Below are 6,257 nucleotides of genomic sequence, written 5' to 3' on the forward strand. Positions count from 1 at the left end.
TAAAACCCAATTAAAATTTAAAATAAAAAATTTTAAAAAGTCAAAAAAGACAGAGGCTATTGATTTTTGTGTTAATTTTTTTTTGTCCTGTAAGTTTACCAAACTCTCCTATGAGTTGCAATAATCTGTCTCTATGTGGAGTTTTCTGGTTTCCCTATATAGAGAATCATGTCATCTGAAAACAGGGACAATTCAAATTCCTCTTTTCCAATCTGTATCTCTGATTTCTTTTTCTTGAATAATGACTCTGGTTAAAATTTTCAGAACTAGTTTGAATATCAATGATGAAAGTAGACATTCTCATCTGGTTCTGAAGTTCAGTTGAAATGCTTCCAGATTTTCTCTATTCAGGATGATGATGGATTTGGGTTTCGAATATATTGTGTTTGTTATGTTGAGAAATTTTCCTTTTATATCAAATTTGCTTAGCATTTTTATCATGAAAGGATGTTGTATTTTATTGAATACTTTCTCAAAATCTATTGAGATAATCATGTTTTTTATTCTGCAGTTTGTTAATGTGATATTGGACCATCCCTGCATACCAGCAGTAAGTCCCACATGGTCCTGGTGAATGATCTTTCTTTTACATTGTTGGATTCAATTAGCTAGTATTTCTTTCTTTATTGTATCTCTTTTCTGGCTTAAGAGTTAAGATGATGCTGGACTAATAGAAGGACCTTGGGAGGATTCATCCCTTTAAATTGTTTTGAATTGTTTGAGAATAATTTGAATTGGTTCTTCTTTAAAATTCTGGTACAATTCTGCAGTGATGTTATCCGGCCCTATGCTTTTCTCTCTTGGGAGGGTCTTTACAGCTGATTCAATCTCCATTTTGCTTGTTGGTCTATTTAAGTTTTTTATGTATTCATCAGTAAATTTTGGTAGATCATATGTGTCCAGATCTATCCATCTCTTCTAGGTTTTCTTATTTGTTGGTATACGGCTGTTTGTTGTAATTTCTGATGATTCAATTTCTGTGGTATCCATTGTAACATCTCTTTTTTCATCTCTGATTTTATTAATTTGGATCTTCTCTCTTTTTATTTTCTTTCTTTCTTTCTTTTTTTTTTTTTTGAAAATCATTTGCTAGCATTTAATGAACCGTGGCTTCAAGCCACCAGGACACAGGCTCCCCCACGCCCTTAATCTTCTCCTCAGCTCTTCTGCTGAAGAATTTGGCCTTCACGATGACAGGCTGCTTTGGGAGCTTTCCCTTTCCCAGAACTTTGTAATAGCCCGACCGCACCACATCAATGACAGGAGCAGCTCCAGTCTTGTTCTTGGCAGCATTTACCCGTGTCTGCTCACTGACCAACGTCCACAGCTTATCAAGGTTGACAGTTGGGCAGAAGCTCTGGTTCCTCTTTAAGTGGTAATGCCTCATGCCAACTTTCCCGAAGTAACCTGGGTGATATTTATCAAAGCTGATCCTGTGGTGATGCATGCCACCCGCATTACCTCGGCCTCCTGGGTGCTTCCGGTGCTTGCCGATGCGGCCGTGGCCGTGGCTCACGTGGCCGCACAGTTTCCGGGTCTTCCTCAGTCTGGATGGCATGTCGGCTGCCGAGACGAAAGAGCTTTATTTTCTTTTTTCTTCTTTTTTTGGTTAGTTGGGCTAACGGTATATCAATTTTATTTATTTTTTCAAAAAGTTGCTCTTCATTTCACTGATCTTTTGTATTGTTTTTGTTTCAATTTTGTTTATTTCTTCTCTAATTTTAATTATTTATTTCCTCCTACTAATTTTGGGTTTTATTTCTTCTTGTTTTTCTACATCCTTGAGATGCATTTATGGATCACTTATTTAATGCCTTTCCAATTTCTTGATGTTGGCACTTTCAACTAAACACTGCTTTTCAGTATCGGGCACATTTTCATATGTTATGTTGTCATCTTCATTCATTTTCAGGAATTTTTTATTTCCTTTTTGATTTCTCCTATGCATCACTGTTCATTCAGGAGTGTGTTGCTCAGTCTCTATGTGTTTGCATATTTTCTATGGTTCTTATGTTAATTTCCAGCTTCTTTTCATTGTGGTCATACAAGATACATTGTATGATTCAGTTTTTCTAAATTTGCTGAGACTTGCTTTATGGCCTAGCTTATGGTCAATTCTAGAGAAAGTTCCATGCACTGATGACCATAATGTGTATTCTGAAACTGTGAGATGAAGAGTCTGCAGATATCAATTAGGTTCAATTGGTCCATAGTGTTGATTAGCTCTGTTGTTTCTCTGTTGATTTTCTGTCTGGTTGATCTGACCATTGATGAAAGTGGAGTGTTGAAGTTCCCATTTCTATTGTTTTGGAGTCAATGTCTGCCTTTAGATCCATTAACTTTTTTTTAAATAGTCATGCACCCTGGCATTGAGTTGCATATACATTTAGTATTGTCACATCTTCCTGTTGAATTGATTCTTAAACATTAAATAATGCCTTCTTTGTCTCTTTTAACAGTTTTTGTCTTAAAATCTGTTTTGTCTGATATTAGGAAAGCAAATCCTGCTCATGTTTGCCTTCTGTTGGCATGGAATATCTTTTTTATCTTTTCATTTTCAGTCTATGTGTGTCTTTGTTGGTGAGGTATGTTTCTTGCAGGTAGCAAATAAATGGGTCTTTTTTATTAATCCAATCAGCCAGTCTGTACCTTTTCTTTGGTGAATTTAGGCCATTTATAATTAAGGTTATTATTGATATGTAATGATTTGGTTCTTCTATTTTTCCATAAGTATTCTTATTGTTTGTTGTGGATTTCCTTTGTAGTTTTACTAAAAGATTCCCTGTCTTTGCATAATTTCATAATGCTGACTGTCTTTCTCTGTTTCTCTGGGTAGTATTTCCTTATGTATTTTATAAGGCTGGATGAATGGTGGAAAATTCTATCAATTTATGTTTGTTATGGAAGGTCTTTATTTCACCTCATTCACAAATGAGAGCTTGCAAGATACAGTATGCTGGGTTGACAGGTTTTTTGTTTTAAGACTTGTATTATGTCTCTTCAATCTCTTGTAACATGTGGGGTTTCTTATTAGAAACCAGCTGTCAGTCTTAAGGCAATCTGGCATTTCTTTGGTGCACATTTTAGAATATTTTCTTTATATTTTCATGTTAAAAACCTTTCTCTTATGTGGTTCCTTGTCCAAAGCAAAACAGTGTAACAGCCAAAAACAATCATGCTGGATTTGGGGGGATGTGTGTGAAGACCATGTCCTTATATTTGTTTTCTGTTGCCACCACACAGGTTTGGCATCTTGGGATGACGCAGCATTGCAGTGTCACCATTCTACAGGTCCTGTACATCTCAAGGGGCATGACAGGTGTTTTACTTTCTTTGATTGTCCAGAACAGAGATACAGGTGTGTTCCAGGTTGGGTTCCTTTCAGAATGTATTATGAAGAAACAATTTCCAGGCTCTTTCATCGAGTTGGAAGAATTCAGTTTTATGCGGGCTGGGGCTAGATCCTGATTTCCTTGCTGGCTGATGTGGCTCCAACATCCAGGAGGTTGCTTACTGTCCTCTTACAATGTCTCCATATTTCAGAGCCAGTCTCTGTTGCATCATCCCCTCCCAGCTGTGGCATCATTTCTGCACATCACTCTGCTCTCCCCTTCAGCTTGGAAGGGCCCACAGTGTTTCCCTGGGTTCCTCTGTGCAATCCAGGATGGACTTCCTACCTTAAGATCCCCTGATGGGCAGCTTCAGTCCCACCTGCACAATGCCCTCTGTAGGCCCGAGACAGTGGTGCTGAGTCTTGCCTACACAGACTGATAGGCAGAATAATTTCTGTTGAACTAAAAAAAATGCAGGTATGGTGCAGTTATGAACAGAGAGCAGAACCTCAAACAATTTCTCATTTATCTAACAAGTCTAAGTTTGTGCTTATTTATCTGGCTTAGCTGGCCAGGGTCACTTCTGCCAGAACTTGCCCTTTGGCTCTGCTTCCCAATGTTGGCTACATGGTCAGACATGCTCAGCTGAAGTCCTCTTGCCATCTGGTGGGCAAATCCATTGGACATACTCTCTCCTTTGCAGCATATCTAATGCTGACCTCAAAACTGAACCTCCGTGGTGCCTTTCTTGGAAACCACCCTTTCTTGCTCTCTTTGTGCAGGTTGATAACGGTATTGTTTGGCCATGGGTAGTAAGAAGGAAAGCTGAGGGAACAGAGGGGCAGGTGCCTTGGTCTTATCTGTTCCCACAGGTTGATGATGAGGGATAGGTATTTCCCAATACAAACTGGAGACACAGTGGCAGGAAGAAACAGTTTAGGCAGGCAAAATTGAGCATGTTCAGGGTTTTTAGGTTTTTCCATCAACCCAATCCTCACTGCTATTACGCCTTGGGACCAGTTCTACAGATCCTCTTGGCAACTGGCTCTGTTCATAAATATCTTAAACAATGTGGTCCCCACATCTTACTCCCCAGTCATATTTCTATGCTACCCTTAGTTTACCTAAGTAAATAGATAAGTCTTCTGCAAGTCTCAGTGTCTCTTCTTAGTGGAGTAAAGTGGGTCCCTGTGGGTGGATCTTGCCACTAGAACCTGCAGCTGAGTGTTTCTGCTGTGCCTGCTTCTTGGGCTCCACCTTTCTGCTCTAGGCTGGCCAGGGTGCAGCCTGGTGCCTCTGCTCTCACCTGAATTCTTTTTCTGAGGCCACATACATTCTAGGGTATCTGAAAAATTATGTTTAGAAAGTCACAGATTTCCCTAAGAGACACAAGACTCTTTACTTTTTTAAAGTGTTCATAAAATATGATGCAAACTATTGGACTGTTTGAGGCAGAGCTGATCACAGACAGAGGATTAAGAATAAAATTTACCTGCCCTTTTGTCTTTGGTACCAGGGTGTTGTGGAGGACAGGCAGCAACAAGGACAGGCGCTCAAACCACTCATCCTTCTGATGGGATTTTGGCTGAGACAACACACTGATGCTGTGGCCTGGGTCTCCAGTGAGTGCTGTCAAATTAGCAGGAGCCACTGTAAGTTATCAGCTGGCAGGTGTGTCTTTGTTCCCAAGAATGACAGCCCTGAAGAGCCACTCCGACTATTTTCACACCCCAGGGGTGGGTGTTGACATGCTGTTGTTGATGCTAGATGAGAAGATGTCTCCAGTGGGTATAGTGTGTAGCATGTAGGAGATCTTGTAGCAAATAATTGAAAAAAACCTCTGTCATGCGCATACTGCATCTTCAGATGTGGAGGGTTGGGGAGCCATCTTAACCTGTGCTGTGTTACATAGCTGAAGAGTGTACATGCATGCACATGTGTGGGCATGTGTGTAAGCATGCATACATGTGCATGTGTGTGTGTGTGTGTGTGTGTGTGTGTACACAGTTTGCTGTTTTGTTACCCTGGATTTTTCTTACCCATTTCCCTGTGCAGTCTACTGTTTTAAAGATTCTGATTCCACCAGCAGAACTGGACACCCACTGGGGGGAAGACCTTGCTGCTTCTAGAAGGAGGGGTTTCCTTGCCTCATGCTCTAAGGCCTACTCTACTTATTTGTCTCCCAGTGTGCATCACAGCATGTGACAGTGTCCTATGCTTTCTTACATCCAAATCATCTGTGTTAAGCTGGATGCTTAGCACAGAGAAGGCCCTCAAGATACTGGAATGAATCAAGCGTATACAAAATAAATACTTGTTTGTACAATTCCATTGTCTAAGAATTCCAACTGGTCCTCCTAGTCACACTCCTTGAGTCTTTCTCTTCAAGTAAAGAATTTCGTAAGCATATTTTTTTTCACTTGAGCAAATTTTATTTTAAATATTTCGCATTACTGGCCTTCAAATGGACCAGTACAAATATACAGATGGGCATTTGGTCGAGTGGTTAAGGTGACGTTCAGACACCTGTGTCCCGTGTCAGAGTTCTGGGGTTTGATAATTGGCTCCAGCTTCAGCTTCTGATTCCAGCTTCCTGTTAACGCAGACCCTTGTGGTAGCAGATGATAGTTCACAAAATTGAGTTTCTGTCACCCATGTAGGAGACTTGGATTGAGTTCCTGGATTCTGCCCCATACTGGCCATTTTGGGCATCTGTGGAGTGAACAAGTAGACGGAAATCCTCTCTCTCTCTCTCTCTCTCTCTCTCTGCCATTCAAATAAAAAAAATTAAGAAATAATTTTAAAAATTAAAAGAAAATAAATAAACACTCCTAGATTTTCTATGGAATTACATCCCAATAAACCCAGCATCAGTTGAAAACGTATGTCAAAAATGCGTTTAAGGACCCTAACCTGCCCTGCATC

The 6,257-nt window shown here is 40.0% G+C and overlaps 1 pseudogene; it reads right to left on the reverse strand.

Moving 5' to 3' along the window:
- Positions 1-1,040: 1,040 nt before the first annotated feature.
- On the reverse strand, positions 1,041-1,593 carry LOC100353817 (large ribosomal subunit protein uL15 pseudogene; annotated as a pseudogene).
- Positions 1,594-6,257: the final 4,664 nt, after the last annotated feature.

Source organism: Oryctolagus cuniculus, chromosome 8 (assembly GCF_051225735.1).
Source record: "Oryctolagus cuniculus isolate XC-2025 breed Fujian yellow rabbit chromosome 8, ASM5122573v1, whole genome shotgun sequence".
NCBI classification, from domain to species: Eukaryota; Metazoa; Chordata; class Mammalia; order Lagomorpha; family Leporidae; genus Oryctolagus; species Oryctolagus cuniculus.